The sequence below is a fragment of the Bufo bufo genome, chromosome 4 (assembly GCF_905171765.1).
Source record: "Bufo bufo chromosome 4, aBufBuf1.1, whole genome shotgun sequence".
Classification (NCBI taxonomy): Eukaryota; Metazoa; Chordata; class Amphibia; order Anura; family Bufonidae; genus Bufo; species Bufo bufo.
Window position 1 is genome coordinate 192877563 of NC_053392.1, and position 20464 is coordinate 192898026.

Below are 20464 nucleotides of genomic sequence, written 5' to 3' on the forward strand. Positions count from 1 at the left end.
GCTATAACTTTTACCCAAGCCATTTTTTTTTTACCCAAACAGTTTTTTTTTTTTATCAAAGACATGTAGAACAATACTTTTAGAGAAAAATGTATATATAGATGTAGATTTTTTTTTAAAAATTACAACTAAAAGTAAAAAATGTCATTTTTTTACAAAAATGTTGTTAAATTTCGATTAATAACAAAAAAAGTAAAAATGTCAGCAGCAATGAAATATCAACAAATGAAAGCTCTATTAGTGAGAACAAAAGGAGGTAAAATTCATTTGGGTGGTAAGTTGCATGACCGAGCAATAAACTGTGAAAGTAGTGTAGTGCAGAATTGTAAAAAGTGGTCTGGTCATTAAGGCCTCCTGCACACGACCGTTGTGTGTATCCGTGGCTGTTGTGCCGTTCTCCGTTTTTTTTCGCGGACCCATTGACTTTCAATGGGTCCGTGGAAAAATCGGAAAATGTACCGTTTTGCAGCCGAGACCGTGATCCGTGTATCCTGTCCGTCAAAAAAATATGACCTGTCCTATTTTTTTGACGGACAACGGTTCATGGACCCATTCAAGTCAATGGGTCCGTGAAAGAACACGGATGCACACAAGATTGGCATCCGTGTCCGTGATCCGTGGCCGTAGGTTACTTTAATACAGACGGATCCGCTGATCCGTCTGCATAAAAGCTTTTTCAGAGCTGAGTTTTCACTTTGTGAAAACTCAGATCCGACAGTATATTCTAACACAGAGGCGTTCTTATGGTGATGGGGATGCTTCAGGTTAGAATATACTAAAAGAACTGTGTACATGACTGCCCCCTGCTGCCTGGCAGGTGCTGCCAGGCAGCAGGGGGAAGCCCCCCCCTGTAGTTAACACATTGGTGGCCAGTGCGGCCGCCCCCCCCCTCCCTCCCCTGTAGTTAACTCATTGGTGGCCAGTGGGCCCCCCTCCCTCCCCTGTAGTTAACTCGTTGGTGGCCAGTGCGGCCGGCCCCCCTCCCTCCCCTGTAGTTAACTCGTTGGTGGCCAGTGCGGCCGGCCCCCCTCCCTCCCCTGTAGTTAACTCGTTGGTGGCCAGTGGGCCCCCCTCCCTCCCCTGTAGTTAACTCGTTGGTGGCCAGTGGGCCCTCTCCCCTCCCTCCCCCTCCTAATTAAAATCTCCCCCCCTATCATTGGTGGCAGCGGAGAGTACCGATCGGAGTCCCAGTTTAATCTCTGGGGCTCCGATCGGTAACCATGGCAACCAGGACGCTACTGCTGTCCCGGTTGCCATGGTTACTTAGCAATTTGTAGAAGCATTATACTTACCTGCGAGCTGCGATGTCTGCGTCTGGCCGGGAGCTCCTCCTACTGGTAAGTGACAGGTCATTAAGCAATGCACCGCACAGACCTGTCACTTACAAGTAGGAGGAGCTCCCGGCCGGACGCAGACATCGCAGCTTGCAGGTAAGTATAATGCTTCTACAAATTGCTAAGTAACCATGGCAACCGGGACTGCAGTAGCATCCTGGTTGCCATGGTTACCGATCGGACCCCCGAGGATTAAACTGGGACTCCGATCGGTACTCTCCGCTGCCACCAATGATAGGGGGGGAGATTTTAATTAGGAGGGGGAGGGAGGGCAGAGGGCCCACTGGCCACCAACGAGTTAACTACAGGGGAGGGAGGGGGGCCCACTGGCCACCAACGAGTTAACTACAGGGGAGGGAGGGGGGCCGGCCGCACTGGCCACCAACGAGTTAACTACAGGGGAGGGAGGGGTGTCGGCCGCACTGGCCACCAACGAGTTAACTACAGGGGAGGGAGGGGGGGCCCACTGGCCACCAACGAGTTAACTACAGGGGAGGGAGGGGGCCCACTGGCCACCAATGAGTTAACTACAGGGGAGGGGGGGGGCGGCCACACTGGCCACCAATGTGTTAACTACAGGGGGGGCTGCCCCCTGCTGCCTGGCAGCACCTGCCAGGCAGCAGGGGGCAGTCATGTACACAGTTCTTTTAGTATATTCTAACCTGAAGCGTCCCCATCACCATGGGAACGCCTCTGTGTTAGAATATACTGTCGGATTTGAGTTTCAGGATGTAACTCAAATCCGACTGTATATTCTAACATAGAGGCGTTCCCATGGTGATGGGGACGCTTCAAGTTAAAATATACCATCGGATTGGAGAAAACTCTGATCCTATGGTATATTAACTCCTGACTTTACATTGCAAGTCAATGGGGGACGGATCCGTTTGAAATTGCACCATATTGTGTCAACGTCAAACGGATCCGTCCCCATTGACTTGATTGTAATTCAGGACGGATCCGTTTGGCTCAGCACGGCCAGGCGGACACCAAAACGACTTTTTTTTCATGTCAGTGGATCCTCCAAAAATCAAGGAAGACCCACGGACGAAAAAACGGTCACGGATCACGGAAAAACGGAACCCGTTTTTGCGGACCGCAAAAAAATACGGTCGTGTGCAGGAGGCCTAAGGGTGTTTAAGCTAGGGGAGCTGAGGTGGTTAAAAAAAGTAAGAAAAAAAACTGAAGAAATACTCACCAAGATCTTTAAGCTAGAATGTTCACATAAACACCAAAAAAAGAGAGATATACTAGACAAGCTTAATACAGCAAGAGAAGAATTGAAAACTCATCTTAATGCACAATCAGCTAGGGAAAAAAAAAAATCATCATTTTCCGCTAACTTGTGACAAAAAATAAAAGTTCTATGAACTCACTATGCCCATCAGCAAATATCTTAGGGTGTCTACTTTCCGAAATGGGGTTATTTTTGGGGTTTTTCTACTGTCTGGGCATTGTAGAACCTCAGGAAACATAACAGGTGCTCAGAAAGTCAGAGCTGCTTCAAAAAGCGGAAATTCACATTTTTGTACCATAGTTTGTAAATGCTATACCTTTTACCCAAACCATTTTTTTTTTACCCAAACATTTTTTTTTTATCAAAGACATGTAGAACAATAAATTTTGAGAAATATGTATATATAGATGTCGTTTTTTTTTTTTTTATTTTACAACTGAAAGTGAAAAATGTCATTTTTTTGCAAAAATTTTGTTAAATTTCAATTAATAACAAAAAAAGTAAAAAGCAGCAATGAAATACAACCAAATGAAAGCTCTATTAGTGAGAAGAAAAGGAGGTAAAATTCATTTGGGTGGTAAGTTGCATGACCGAGCAATAAACTGTGAAAATAGTGTAGTGCAGAATTGTAAAAAGTGGTCTGGTCATTAAGGGTGTTTAAGCTAGGGGAGCTGAGGTGGTTAAAAAAAGTAAGACAAAAAAAAACTGAAGAAATACTCACCAAGATCTTTAAGCTAGAATGTTCACATAAACACCAAAAAAAGAGAGATATACTAGACAAGCTTAATACAGCAAGAGAAGAATTGAAAACTCATCTTAAAGGGCTTCTGTCAGCCCACTAAACCGTTTTTTTTTGGTTTTTTTTGTTTACTAATAATCCCTACACTGCGAGCTCTGCATACATAAGTTAAATAATCATTTTTGTTCGGTAGAATTTGATAAAAAGCGATTTTTAAAATATGCAAATTACCTTGCTACCAGCAAGTAGGGCGGCTACTTGCTGGTAGCAGCCGCATCCTCCGACCCTAATGACGCCCCCTCCGCATTGTGATTGACAGGGCCAGGGAACGGAATCGTTCTCTGCTGGCCCTGCCTGTTAGCATTCAAAATCTGGCGCATGCGCTGCGGCCGTAAGTATCTTCAATCTGCGCAGGCGCACTGAGAGGCGGCCGCTCTCTCCTCAATGCGCCTGCGCCGGGTGTAGATGTGATGTCATCGGCGCAGGCGCATTGAGGATGGAGCGGCCGAGCGAGTGGCCGTCTCTCAGTGCACCTGCACAGATTGAAGATAGGTACGGCCGCGGCGCAGGCGCCAGATTTTGAATGCTAACAGGCAGGGCCAGCAGAGAACGATTCCGTTCCCTGGCCCTGTCAATCACAATGCGGAGGGGGCGTCATTAGGGTCGGAGGATGCGGCTGCTACCAGCAAGTAGCCGCCCTACTTGCTGGTAGCAAGGTAATTTGCATATTTTAAAAATCGCTTTTTATCAAATTCTACCGAACAAAAATGATTATTTAACTTATGTATGCAGAGCTCGCAGTGTAGGGATTATTAGTAAACAAACAAACAAAAAAAACGGTTTAGTGGGCTGACAGAAGCCCTTTAATGCACAATCAGCTAAATTATATATGGCTATAAAGCAAAAGTTCTTTACTCATGGCAATAGACCTACTAAATTCATGCTGGCTTTACTGCGCCAACGCAAATGCAAATCCAGAATCTCTACTATTAGGTCAAGTGGAAAATAACTTCTTAGGGATGACACTTCGATTGCTCAGGCTTTCCATGACTTCTACTCAGATCTCTACAACATTAATTCGGTAGAACAGGCAAGCCGATTATGTGCACCAATACCTGAGAAAGAGGTCTTGGAGACCCTGAAATCAATTGCCAAAGGGAAGTCACCAGGTCCTGATGGCCTCCCAGCCTTATACTACACGACCTTCAAAGATATATTAGCTCCCCATATGGCCCAAGTCTATAATACTGCATTAAAAGGAACTCCTTTCACTCCCCAAACTCTGAGTGCTCATATTGCACTGATCCCCAAACCGCAAAAAGACCCAACCCTCTGCTCAAGCTATAGGCCCATCTCCTTATTAAATCTGGATCTTAAAATCTATGCCAGAATCCTGTCAGCTAGGATAAAACCGCCACTTCAAGACTTGATTCATCCAGATCAATCAGGATTCGTCCCAGGTAGGGAAGGGAAAGATGGTATGTACAAAATTATCAACGCTATCGTTTTAGCCAAATGCCGTAAAACCCCCATTGTACTGTTCGGGACAGATGCAGAAAAAGCGTTTGATAGAGTGGCTTGGCCCTTTATCATTAACACTTTCCGAAAATTTGGTTTTCCAGATCCCTTTATCAAAGCAATATTTTCATTGTATGCCTCTCCTACCGCTTATATAAAAACAAATGATATTCTGTCCCGGGCAGTACATATTAGCAACGGAACTAGACAGGGCTGTCCGTTAACCCCGATTTTATTTATTCTGTCAATAGAACCCCTGCTACAATCTATAAGGCAGAACCCTGAGATTACTGGTCTAAAATGCGGTGACTTGGAGATAAAACAAGCTGCTTATGCAGATGACCTCCTTTTGGTCTTCTCAAATCCTAAACAGGCATTTCGTCATATCATCGAAACCTTCGAGAGATTTGGTGAGATTTCCAATTTTATAATCAATGTCTCCAAGTCACAAGCAATGGGCATACATTACTCTCCCAGGGCCCTTAAGCACCTAGAAAATAGCTCTGCCTTTCAATGGCCTAGAAACTCCTTGAAATTTTTGGGGGTGGATATCCCGTCGGACCTCAATAAGCTATACAAACTAAACTTCATACCACTGCTAAATTCCCTTCCAGTATTGTTAAGTTCATGGTCCCCCACCTTTATCTCATGGCTGGGACGCAAAAATATGTTTAACTCCTTAATACTCCCTAAACTCACTTACCTCATACAGGTAATCCCGATTAAACTTCCAAAACATTTCCTGGAGTCCTTTAGGAAAATATGCTCTAAATATGTTTGGGGAAAAATAAAACCAAGGATCTCCCACAAAATCCTCCAATTACCTCTCACCAAAGGAGGTATAGGCCTCCCATCACTAAACAGATACGTTACAACTGTTCTCCTCAGCCGAATTTTTGATTGGGTGAGACGCCTGAAACATAAGCTGTGGATCCAGTTAGAAGAAGAAATAACCGGATACCCGCTAAGAAGTTTAGTCTTCACAGATCCACAAACAGCCCCCATCACAAAAAAAGACAACATGTTAGTTCATGCGACGCTGTCCTTATGGAGTTTAAAGCCCCTGAGAGACATCTGTTCAAAATACTCTACTAAGTCTAGGTGATTGTCTTCTCACAGCTGGCGAAGGCTTTAAAACCTTGCCAACGCAAGTACGACATGACAATACCCCCCCTGCAGACTTATTGGACCCAGACAGGAGCATTCCAGATCTACAAACCATGAGAGAGAGGTTTGGGACCTCACAACTTAATAGTCTTCATCACAATATTATATCAAAAGCTTTAAAAAAGGCAATGTCACCAGACTATCAAACAAGGGTACCTTCCAGGTTTGAGAGGTTAATCTCACAAACACAGACCCCCAAAAAACTTATACACAACATATGCCAGAATCTACTTCAAAGTGAAACCCCTAGCTCGTTATACTTTCTGAGAGAATGGGAAAGAGACCTAAATATCAAATTCATAAAAGAGGATATTAAATCGATACTAATGTCACCAAAATTGTCCTCAAGATGTTCCAACATTCAGGAAAACACATATAAAGTGATTTCCAGATGGTACCTTACACCGTTCAGACTAAGCCAGATGTATAGTACTACATCAGATAAATGCTGGAGATGCCTAAAAGATAGAGGCACTTTCTTACACATTTGGTGGACCTGCCCATTAATACAAATGTTCTGGTCTCAGATTTTTAACAAAATAAACTCTATCCTAAAGAAAGAACAGATGAGGATTTCCAGTTGCCCAGAGACTGCCCTTTAAGACATTTTACCAAACCATCTGACCTCATCAGAAAAAGGACTTTTAAGAGTCCTTCTAGCTGCGGCTAGGCTACTTATAGCTTCTAACTGGAAAACACAGGGCCCTTTGTCCAACACACATTGGCTGGACAAGGTAGCCTCAATTTCCAGACTGGAGGAATTATCCCATTGGGAACTGAGGACACATCATAAATATAACAAAGTCTGGTTTCCTTGGGCGAACTGGATATCCTCAGAAAACAATCCACAGGCAGTTTCCTCTTGACCCAGTCTAGAACACTAACATATAACCCTTGAGACCACTGGTAATAGGATTCCGATCTGTTCCGGCACCTATGCACAAATTTTACCCACCTCATTACCATTATTCATTGGTACACCCCCTCCCACCGTCCTTCCCTCCTCCTTCCTTCTTGTTATTCCTTCTTCATTACGGAGTTCTCTTTTTTTGTATTTAATTAACATTCACAATCAGGCATAGACCTTAAGAGCTAACGCCGGCAAAGTATCACTTCCTACTCCCGGCCTCTGCCCTTCTTCCTAAGTCTTTGAACAATAGGTTCCATGTACGAGGTCGGTTCTCAGGCTCAGGACGTAAGATTACACAGAGCCCCGGACTAGAACAGCCTTTGCTTACGAGGTATTAATAAGATTTGGAGTATTGTATGTATGTTTCTTATTCAACCTTATTTAAGGTTCAGATAAAAAAAATATTTGTAGATCTCCAATACATTTTTGTACTTTGCTGATATTGATAGTGTCCATACCAATTGTTACTTGTATCATTGTACTTGCCTGATATAGCAGATATGTTCTGCTACTATGTTTTGTAACTCTCCTTTATCTGTGAAAATTAATAAAAAGAATTTGAAAAGAAAGAATAGTTTCATTATTCCATCCATGCAAGTGCCATCATTGTATGCCTCTTGTGGATCCCACTAATCCTGGCTAGAAATTATCAGAGTTTCAACTCCATTACTGTCCTATCGTTAGCACAGTGAAGATTTCATACACACACCGCTAAACCTCTGATAAGATTGTGGCTGTGAATCATGAAAAGTATGCCGTACGAGAAAATGCATGAGCTTGTAACAGGGAATTGGCGGTGCGCATCCTCCTTGTCGCGCTGATAAAGAGGGAGGAGCCGGATGGCGTCCTCATCTCCCTGGTAACAAGGGGGTAGGGAGGACCTGGCGGCGCACGCTTCCTCAGCGCGGCCAACGGCCTCCATTCCCTAGGCAACGAGCAGGGGAAGGAACGAGTGCCGATTCAGGGTTTTGGCTGGGGCTGACGCGGGGTCACATGACGCTGGCCACCTCACGTGACCATTCAGTGTGGCCTATTTAACAGGCAACCTGCTGGCCACAAGTTGCCTGTGATTGGTCTTACTACACCACTAGCGTTTTCCTGCATGTGTGATTTTGTGTATTCGACCTTGGCTTGTATTTGACTCTTGATCCTGTGTAATCCCTTTGCACTGATGTGACCTTGTGGCTGCTGACCTCGGCTTGTATTTTACCTTGATCCTGTGTTATTCCTTTGTGCTGACGTGACCTCCTGGCTCTTGACCTCGGCTTCCATTTTTGTTCTGGTTGTTGCTTACGGTTGGTTATTTGCTTATTTGGTTTCTGACCCAGCCTGGTAGCTTATGTTTCTGTGTTTGCTGTCTTTGTCTCTTGTTTTCTCCCACCTTGTTCCCTCCCTGTAGGCCCCTGCACGTACATAAGCTAGGGACTGTCGTCCAGTTGTGCACTGTCGGTTAGGATGGACCGTGCAAGTAGGTAGGGATAGTGGTGGGGATGGAGCTTATGGCTGCACTATCCCTATCTATTCGTGACAGAGCTGTACTTATGCATACATGGAAGCTTTAAGTGGTTATTAGGGCCTATGGATGACATAAACGGGGGCTCCCCACTTTGGATGCTTCCCTATGAGCAAGATTCGAAAGACTCTTCACCGAAAAATGGTCTCACTCTGGTGTACACAACCTGTCCATAACATGACTGGCTATTTTTATGGTATAGCTCTGCTTATCCCAGGGATTGGTTGCGCTTTTTAAACAGGACCTCTGACGAGTAACTGATCACTACTCTCCCTATGACTTGTAAAGAAGTTGCCTTCATGAGGCAATCTTTTTAATATTAAACTCTGAATTTCAGTGGAGCTGGGCTTTGGATGACAATTAGAAGATAGCAAAAAAATAGTGGATGCAATGACTGAAATGATTCACTAATCTAATTTTGGCAAGAATATTTTGCTAGACAGACGAGAATAATTGGCTGTGATGAGCTGGAACTTTTGAGACGTATTATAGCACTGGCAAACTTGTGTCAATTTACTATCATCACTGAAGAATGTCTAGTTTGAGGCTAAAGCTGAGACATACCAGGAGACAAAGGCCAAGCTCCATTATTTAAAAGATCCCTGTGGTCACTCTATCAATGTACTCAAAGCTGTTGCATAAAATAAGGTTTATTGTAAAATGTTATCACTCTGTAAAAGATATATTGCTGTTTGGACACTGTATTCTCTCTTGTCAATGAGAAAAAAACAGCAAACAATAAGGAGATTTTATCTCTTTAGCAGAAATAGGATGTGTAATAGATGTCTTGTATATTTTATAATACATTTGTTATAATTGTACTGACAGCTAAGAGGTCATGAAAAAAGGAGTTCACAACTGATTTCTTAGTATGATACAGAATATCATTGATAGACTGACTGGTTCTGGACTATTTCAGTGCTACAGTTTATACTGCACATAAATGTTAAGTTTTATTTTCTTCAGGAATTCTGAATTCCACTATTTCCTATAATGTTTTCCTTGGTCTACAGGCTCCACTTCTAGTAATGCAAAGGCTTGGCATGGTTAGAGAGAGAAGTTACTGGAGTATACGACCCAGAGGCTGGTTGCCAGGAAGCGCCAACAAGGCGTTTTTTTTTAGGCAGGGTATTTAGATACACGGTAAGAGCAGTAAAGTGAACGATTGCCTACAGTTAGTGTTAAGCGAATTGAAGTTAACAAGAAAAATTTGATTCACCATGAATCCGAATTTCTTGGAGCATGGTGGTAACAAATAAATTTTCCCTATAATGGCGGTAAAAATAAAACATTCTCACCTCATCTATTTGATCACGGAGAAGCCGTCGTGGCCATTTTGATTGAAGAAAACATGCCAATTCTTGCACGCGCTGATGTATGATGTAATCACGTCATTACACTGGGTGAGCGCAGTGACATGATGATGTCATCATGTCAGCGCGCATGAGAATTGCCTAGTTTTCTTCAATCAAGATGGCCACAACGGCTTCTCTGCAATCAAATGCTTAATATATATATATTTTTTTGTTTTAACCACTCATTTACCCCCTCAGGCTGAATGTGACTCTCAGATGCCGCAATCAGCATTGAACGCAGCATCTGAGGGGTTAAATGACGGGGTGGCACGATCACATTCCCTGTCATTGCGCCCGCTCTATACAATGGAATGCGATTTATTACAAAGTAATTTGTAACTAGTGATGAGCCTAGTATTGAAAAATTCAATTCGGCTGCCTCGCCGAATTTTACCCAAAAATTTAATTTGTGGCGAATTACTTAATCACGAAGCGCATTTCTTTGTAACTAGTGGGTGAAATGACAACGAGCATCGATTGCGCAGTCCCCCTTTCATTGTACCCCTCAGATGCTGCGTTTATAGCTGATCGCAGCATCTGACAGTGAAAATACAGTGTAATTATTTTTTTTTAATTAGTAAAATCATACTTACCCTCATCCATTTGATTGCAAAAAGAAGTCCCCCACTTATTGATTGAAGGTCTAGCGTGACATCTTGAGCATCTCGTGATGATGTCATCATGTCGACCGGCGTGGTGACATCATGCATCACTACACACGGAATTTCATGTGAGATCTTCAATCAAAATGGTGGCGGGAGGCTCTTTGTATTCAAACGGATGAAGTAAGTATGATTTTTTTCATTTTTTTTACTGACATTCATGGGAAATCGATACACTACCACGAAGCACGATGAAATTTTGCTTCACGGTGAATAGAATTTTCTCTGAAATTTGGATCGAATTACACTTCGTCAGGTTTGATTTGCTCAACCCTATTCATAACGAATCAAATTTCTTGTCGAAGTTCGGTGAAGCAGCCAAATTGAATTTTTTAAATCTTCGCTCATCATTAGCTACAGTACATTTTATGAGAGTTACAGGATAAGTCCTCATGCACATGTCACTGGTTTTGCATAGAACTGCATGGTAGCACATGGAGTGCTTAGAGGTCCATTTTATTGATCCACAGATACTTGATGTGCTGCAAGATTGTGTGTCTGCAATGCATTATTCTCCCTTTAATGTTATGCCATTTATTCTCATGGATTCTGTTTGAATATGTGATAAAATATCTCTGAAGCACAGGATGGGGCCATAGAATTCTAAGGACATCACATTTCCAACCTGTGTTATATAAATACCTAAGATTTGCTGAGGCTAGACTTATATTAAAATCTATGCAGTATAATTATGCTTATCTTGCTCCACTCATCCCAGAATATCTTGAGCCAAGAGGAAAGCTAGGGAAGGGTTTATTACAAATTTCACAAAAATATTGATTTGTTTCAGATGAATTGCAGGAAAAAAACACAAGGCAGGAAGAAGGGAGGGAGGAAGAAGAAGGATGGCCACAAGGCACTGGGAGTAAGTATAAGGCCTACCCTGATAGGTTCAGAGGCTGATATACAGCCTCATTAGCCAATCAGGGATGGTACCAGCCAGGAAAACGTCTGGGCAGAATGACCAAATAACATACTGTGTTGAGATGCTGATGAGGGTGTCTGTCAAAAAACTATTTTAGAGTACACAGAGGCACAAACAAATATTCTACTGTAACAGGGACAGTCTAGGGAAAATAGAAACAAATAATTGTATAGATTTTAGGGATTTTGATCAGGGAAAGGTTTGATGGAGTGAGGGACTGAGGGGCTGGGCACTCTTAATACAACTGCTGCTGCAGCACCTCATTCTAGCATTATTTTTTTTTATTGCAATAAGCCTATTATCTATGTAAAAAAAAAAGCTTTCTCTCTGTTCAATAGCTGCTGAGAAATTGCAAATTTTTTAAATCATTATATCTGACCATGTTGCATTATGGCAAAAGCATTTTACAGCAATAACGCCATTTTTATACCAGGGAAATTAAATGCAAATTACACAGTACACAAAAATGTAATTGCCAACAATGCATTGTTATATTGGTAGCTAGCGATGAGCGGCAGGGGTCATATTCGAATTCACTAAATTTCGCAAATATTTTATAGAATATTCGTCGAATATTCGTGAATTCGAATATTCGTTATATTCTAAAAAAATCTTACTTGAGAAATCGGCAATGTAATGATCGCGTAATATGCGATTATTACGCGATCATTACACGCTTGGGTCAAAAAGGAATATATAGCACTATATTCGATATAGTGCTATATATTCGTTTTTTAGAATATTTGTAATTTTTTTCCATCTGAAGTTATGATTCCTCCGTGCTTAAGTTGCTTGTCAAGCAACTTAAGCAGGGAGGAATCATGAGCTCAGATGAAAAAAAATTTTGAATATTCTAAAGAACGAACATATAGCACTATATCGAATATAGTGCTATACATTTGTTTTTTAGAATATTCGTCATTGACGAATATTCTAAAAAACGAATATATAGCACTATATCGAATATATTAGTTTTTTAGAATCTAATTGGCCTTTTTTTTTAAATATGTACAGTTGTTCCATTTTGGCATACTCCTCCCCGACAAGCATCCCCGTCACCATGTGAATGCCTGGGGGTTAGAATATACCATTGGATCTGAGTTTTCATGGCGTTTCCATGGTGACGGGGACGCTTGTCGGGGAGGAGTATGCCGAAGTGGAACAACTGGACAGATTGAAAAAAAAAAGACGAATATTCTAAAAAACAAATATATTCGATATAGTGCTATACAGGGAGTGCAGAATTATTAGGCAAGTTGTATTTTTGAGGATTAATTTTATTATTGAACAACAACCATGTTCTCAATGAACCCAAAAAAATCATTAATATCAAAGCTGAATATTTTTGGAAGTAGTTTTTAGTTTGTTTTTAGTTTTAGCTATTTTAGGGGGATATCTGTGTGTGCAGGTGACTATTACTGTGCATAATTATTAGGCAACTTAACAAAAAACAAATATATACCCATTTCAATTATTTATTTTTACCAGTGAAACCAATATAACATCTCAACATTCACAAATATACATTTCTGACATTCAAAAACAAAACAAAAACAAATCAGTGACCAATATAGCCACCTTTCTTTGCAAGGACACTCAAAAGCCTGCCATCCATGGATTCTGTCAGTGTTTTGATCTGTTCACCATCAACATTGCGTGCAGCAGCAACCACAGCCTCCCAGACACTGTTCAGAGAGGTGTACTGTTTTCCCTCCTTGTAAATCTCACATTTGATGATGGACGACAGGTTCTCAATGGGGTTCAGATCAGGTGAACAAGGAGGCCATGTCATTAGATTTTCTTCTTTTATACCCTTTCTTGCCAGCCACGCTGTGGAGTACTTGGACGCGTGTGATGGAGCATTGTCCTGCATGAAAATCATGTTTTTCTTGAAGGATGCAGACTTCTTCTTGTACCACTGCTTGAAGAAGGTGTCTTCCAGAAACTGGCAGTAGGACTGGGAGTTGAGCTTGACTCCATCCTCAACCCAAAAAGGCCCCACAAGCTCATCTTTGATGATGCCAGCCCAAACCAGTACTCCACCTCCACCTTGCTGGCGTCTGAGTCGGACTGGAGCTCTCTGCCCCTTACCAATCCAGCCACGGGCCCATCCATCTGGCCCATCAAGACTCACTCTCATTTCATCAGTCCATAAAACCTTAGAAAAATCAGTCTTGAGATATTTCTTGGCCCAGTCTTGACGTTTCAGCTTGTGTGTCTTGTTCAGTGGTGGTCGTCTTTCAGCCTTTCTTAACTTGGCCATGTCTCTGAGTATTGCACACCTTGTGCTTTTGGGCACTCCAGTGATGTTGCAGCTCTGAAATATGGCCAAACTGGTGGCAAGTGGCATCTTGGCAGCTGCACGCTTGACTTTTCTCAGTTCATGGGCAGTTATTTTGCGCCTTGGTTTTTCCACACGCTTCTTGCGACCCTGTTGACTATTTTGAATGAAACGCTTGATTGTTCGATGATCACGCTTCAGAAGCTTTGCAATTTTAAGAGTGCTGCATCCCTCTGCAAGATATCTCACTATTTTTGACTTTTCTGAGCCTGTCAAGTCCTTCTTTTGACCCATTTTGCCTAATAATTATGCACACCTGATATAGGGTGTTGATGTCATTAGACCACACCCCTTCTCATTACAGAGATGCACATCACCTAATATGCTTAATTGGTAGTAGGCTTTCGAGCCTATACAGCTTGGAGTAAGACAACATGCATAAAGAGGATGATGTGGTCAAAATACTCATTTGCCTAATAATTCTGCACGCAGTGTATATTAGTTTTTTAGAATATTCCTCATTTTTTCCATCTATAGTCACGATTCCTCCCTACTTAAGTTGCTTGTGGGCCAATGACTCATTGGTCCACAATCAAGAAGCAGGGAGGAAACATGTGTTCAGATGGGAAAAATGACAAATATTTGCTATAACGAATACTGTATATAGCTCTATATTCAAAATATTTGCAAATTCTCGAAGTTGCAATATTCGAGATAAAAATTCGCTATTCAAATATTTGGCTCAATGCTATTGGTAGCAGGCAAACTCATTATTCCATTGCACTGTGTGTTTTATAGTGCAGAAATTTCTTTTTTTAAACCAGGGTTGTCAAACACAAATTACACAGTGCAATTACAAATTTCATCACCAACACTCCATTGTTACATTGGTGGCAGGTGGTTGCATTATTGCATTGCACCGTGTGTTTTATAATACAAAAATGTTATTTTTCAGTGTTATTAAATGCAAATTACACAATACAATTTGAAATTTCACTGCCAACACTGTATTACTCGCAAAGTGAATTATCAATGCAGTATGTTTCTAGGAGGTGAGGGACATTTAATAGTGCCTCTGTCTTTAAATTACAGAAAACACATTGGTAGAGACAGTGATAGTGAGAGTGGCACTTGAATCAAATACAGAACAGAAGATCAGCAGGAGACCCAAGATACCATGACATATCACAGTCGGATATCTGGCGGGCATAGTGACGATAAAGACAATGATTGTGTGTTGGACAGGACATGGGGCCGGGTCGAGTGCTGAGGAAGAGGTGACATAAGAGAAGGAGGGTGGTGGCTGTGGTGGCAATAAAGAGCAAAAGCAACGTTAGGCCAAAACCTCCCAAAAACTGTCAGGCCTAGATTTGCTTTTCGTGTAGTCAGCTCAGGACCTGGTAATGCAGCTATTACTGTGGTCGCAGGCTCAAAATGTGCCAGACCTAGAACAAGCTTGGAGGACTCTAGCTCTGTGCAAGCAGCTCCAATATGGCATGTTTTCTCCACAAGGCCAACACACAAAACCAAAGCCATGTGTAAGATCTGCAGAATAAAAATAAGCCGTGAGTGTTCAAACACAGACATAGGTACAACGGCTCTATTTCTGCACATGAGTCAGCATCACCAGATCTTGTAGGAAAATAGAACTGGCCAGCATTCCGAATCAGAACAAACCTGTCCCTCTTCTCCCAGTCTTTGTGGCAGCCAGCCTGCCACTCCAAGCAGTACAGTGTCCTTATCATCATCAGTTGCTTCTTCTCCTGCTCAGACTCCTCCTCCACCTTGTCCTCTGTCCTATTATGACACATACCTAACGGAATGTGCCATCATGAAAAGACTATTCGAGACCAGGAATTAGCTTGTTTGTAATCTGAACTCCCAACTGGTCAAGTTGCTAACAATGCAGTTGGTAAATGTGGTAGAGTTTTGTCTTTCACCAAAATCTATTATGTTGTAAAATTAAACATTTTAGCTGCAGTTTCTGCTATATTCCATCAATGAGACTTTGACCAGGAATCTGTTAAAGCAGAGTTCTGCACCTTCACCAAAATTTAATTATTCTGTACAATTGAATATTAAGATGCAGCTATTGCCATATTCTATCACTGAGACTTCAAGTCAGGTATCTGTAGCGGTGCAGTTTCAAACCTTAACCAAAATGTAATTCATCCTTACAACTGAATATTTAGCTGCAGCTTTTGCCTAATCCCATCACACTCATGCATTGATACTGTACGAAGACCCCTACAAAAAGGTGGAATGTGATTTTTACAAGAAAAATTATGACATATTTAGAAAAGAGGCATTAATCAGCTTTTTTTTTCTTTCTATTTTCTTCTTAATACATTCCTGTATGACTTAAATAGATTATCTTGGCAACAGATATTGATGACCCCTCCTTAGGATAGGTCATTAATATCATATCAGTGGGGGTCTGACGTCCACTAACCCCATGATCAGTTGTTTTAGGCTGCTGCAACACCAACACCTACATTATGGAGGCATACAGCACCATACACTGTGTAGTGGCCTTGCTGGGCTACCACAGCTCTGCTTCATTCAAGCTGAGCTTCAGTATGCTGGTGCCAGAAACTATTCAGTGTATGGAGCCTTCTGGTTCTGCTTGGTACACTGTAAGTTTCTGATGCCACAGCAGCCTGAAACAGCTGATTAGTGGGGTACCAGGTGTAGGACCCCCATTTATTTGATATTGCTGACCTATCCTGAGGATAGATCATCAATATCTGTAGCCAAGAGTGCAGTGTCCCACTCAGTAAGGGTCCTGGGCACTTCAAACTTTTGTATATGCTTATCAAATGTATTTCTGTATACACCTATAATTCTTATTAACAGGCTGTTAGAGTGTTATTACATCTATTCGCCCCAGGTGGTGATGGCGCCACTTATATAGCTGGGGGTGTGTTTTAGGCAGGTAGAACAAGAGAGAACAGGAGAGTAGAGGAAAGCAAATTAATGGAGGAGCAGAACAGGCCTAGTCCAAAATGTAGCTGCCATGTTAGCCCCTTAGCCCTGATCAAGCTAAGGGAGTATAGAGAACAGTATCACAGCAGCACAGAACAGTACAGTGAGTCTACGTCTGGATATAGATAAAGTCTAGTGGAGGTTAGAGCTAAATTAGCCAATGGACTTCACAAGCACCAGTGACCAGGAGGAACCTAAAAGTACCTGGACCCAGCCGGATGATTAATGCACAAAAGTATCCTTTACCACATGCCTCTATGGACATAGTGGACCGTAATTCTTCAGTGAGCATCCTTTCCAAAGAATGGAGCAGAAGACTGATGGCTGCCATTAGAGAGACCGCCCTGTGGATTGCTACTGACCAGTAACAGTTTATTATATCCAGTACCTGAGTGCTAGAGTGTGGACAAAGTATAGACAGATATAGAGAAAACTCCTCAAGTTTTAATTGCCAAACCTGTTACAAGGATTACAGCTAAACCAATATCTGAGTCATATCTTTATGCCATATAAATGAACTGTACTGGAGACAAGTAATTTTTTAAGTAAAAGTACAACTGTTTTACTACAACAGACTCCTCATCTTGTTTCTATAAATGGACCACGCTGCTCCAGGACAAAGCTGAAAAATCCTCCCTTCCAGAACTCACAGAAAGTTCCAACTGCAAGGCTTTATTGTACTTACAAGATGGATATGGTAACAGGCAATATGTACAAATCATTCACCCGACCCGGGTTTCGTTTTAGGAAGCTTTGTCAGGGGTATCCCCTCTGCCTTCCTAGGGGCGGTCTTTATATACCTGCCGGTGGTAAGCTACCACACCTCCTTAAAATCGTCTAGCCCATAGTAAAAGCACACCTCCTGGAGGCTACTTCATTCATGGATAGCTAAAAATGTCACCACCCACATAATTAATTACGCATAGGACCGCCCTCCTTCATTCATTGATGCCAATGCCTCACGCGGTCCTTTCCCACCAATGGGGATATCAAAGACCACATGATTCCTTCCGACCAGTAATAGTTTTGCATATCATGGGGACACCCCCATGTAGTAGTTTATACATCGTGAGACCGCCCTCTTTCATTCATAGATGGCCATCTATGAATGAAGGAGGGCTGTCTCACGATGTGTAAACTACTACAGGGGGGTGTCCCCATGATATGTGAAACTAATACTGGTCGGAAGGAATCATGTGGTCTTTGATATCCCCATTGTAACGGTTGCGTACACACACACACACAGGGGGAAGGGAAGTGACCACTGCGCTCCACCCTTACCCCTGGCCCAGCCTACTTGCCTCGCGAATCCTAATGACAGGGGACAACTGGACGGCAATCCCTAACTTGGAATAAGTGCAGGGATGACAGACAGACAAACAACAGGACGTGAACGGACCGAGTCAATACCAGGAAAGCTACAAAGTACAAATGGAGCAAGCAGAGAATTGTCAGGAGAAGCCGGGGTCATAAATACCAGGAGAGACGTGAAGTACCAAAGGAGTCAGCAGAGGATCGTCAGGAGGAGGCCGGGGTCAAATACCAGGAGAGCAGCAAAGTACACAAGGAGCAGGCAAAGGATCGTCAGGAATTCAGCAGGAGGTAAGTACGCCAGGAAAGACCACATCACAGGTGGAACCTAAATTAACAGGCAACCTGTGGCCAGCAGGCTGCCTGTATTTATAGTGGGGAGTGAGGGTCATGTGACGTGGCCAGCGTCACATGACCGACAGACCAACCAGTCGAGCACCGAGTAATCAGCTCGGCGCTCAAGGCAGACTAGGAGCAGGGAGCCACCCAGCTAGTAAAGCCGCCCTGGGAATGAGGTCAAACACAGATCCTCATTCCCAAAGCTAAGCAACAGTTCTGCGGGCAATGGGGGACCGAGTGCACCTTCGGAACCCCGTTACACCCATTGGTGGGAAAGGACCGCGTGAGGCATGGGACGTAGGATATCAATTAATGAAGGAGTGCGGTCCTATGCGTAATTAATTATGTGGGTGGTGACATTTTTAGCTATCCATGAATGAAGTAGCCTCCAGGAGGTGTGCTTTTACTATGGGCTAGATATTTTGCCATATAGGGTGGGTGGGTAGTGCTAATTATAAATATGTTATGCGATCATATGCGATCAGTCCAGATATATTTGTATGTTAACTATTAATGTGATGATCCGAGGGAGGTCTTTTTTGTGATATGTATTTTATGAGTGTATTTTATGTACCCTATTGAGTTTTAATTTTTGTATGAAGCCGTAAGGGCTATGACGATTTTAAGGAGGTGTGGTAGCTTACCACCGTCAGGTATATAAAGACCTCCCCTAGGTAGGTGGAGGAGATACCACTGACGAAGCTTCCTAAAGCGAAACCCGGGTCGGGTGAATGATTTGTACATACTGCCTGTTACCATATCCATCTTGTAAGTACAATAAAGCCTTGCAGTTGGAACTTTTGTGATTGTACTTCACTATTTGTGACAACCTTGATTTCTCATAAGGTTCCCCAAGGAAAGGTGAATCCGAGTGAACTGATCGCTTACCCATATCCACGAAAGTTCTGTGAGATCTGGAAGGGAGGATTTTTCAGCTTTGTCCTGGAGCAGCGTGGTCCATTTATAGAAACGCTTTGATAGATGTGGACATTACCCACTTCACTATTGGAACTCGCAACGCACCAAAAGAAAGGCAACATACTAAAGGCTGTTATACACAGACTCCTCATCTTTTCCACCACCAACTTTTGCACCTAACGGGGCTGGCATCACGAATCAACCGGGGTTCCAGCCTCAAAAGCACCCTAAGCGCCTATACCATCAAGGGCACCTCAACTACCATCTGGCTGGTGATCCCTGGACTAGAGAGTGCCCCGGAGGATTAGTGCTGTCTCCCTCATCACTGCACACCGGCCCAGGGAAGCTCTGCTAACCGTGAGTAAAAACTACTATTACCCCATCGGCCCATTGTGCCTCACGTGTTGCCCCTGCGGCCCGGTTGCTTCAAGAGGACCCCTTGAAGTCTACTATACATATGTATCTTTCTTATCACATGTATTGAACTATGTTATAAGCTACAGTACAATCACCCCTTATAGTAACTCACTAATATTTGCAGTCAGCTGGAAAAGTTAATAAGAAACGGTTTAATGTAAAGGATTTCTATATAAATTTATTTTTTGATTACTAAATGTATAACATGCATAATTATGTCCATTGGCGCAATGTTATCTTTTTAAATAATTGAAACGTGAATTGAAAGATAGCTAATTGCCATTAATTTCAAAGTGTTGTGATGCTTCGAATAAGAATACCCTAAACACAATCATATTATGTAATGGCACAATATAATGACCATAAAATAATAATAATAATAATAATAATAATAATAATAATAATAATAAAAATCCCTACATGAAATAATTTGAATCAATGGAAAATTTAATTGTGCAATTCCTAAATGTTTCAGTTGATAAATGAGTGATTATTTGGACAATAAATAAAGAAAACCCTTATTAAAAATACTATAAGATGCAGAAATAGATTTAGATTTCTACCAATCCACTTGCAAATAAAAACACACAGAAAAGGGGCCTCAGATTCAAATTTCTGCATAAAATACCTTGAATCATTTGACGCTTTCTCCTATCTCTTTCAATGGGCCTTTCAAAGTGTTTTTCAATGACAATGACAGTCTGTGGCACACATCTGTTTCTTTGCATCGTCTAGGGCTTAAAGTGTCATTACTAATACAAGAGTATCACACCTTGAATGTCACAGTATATGGCAGAAAAAATATGAAATCACAAGTACATTACAGTTCACGCAGTAGATGATTTCCTCTGTT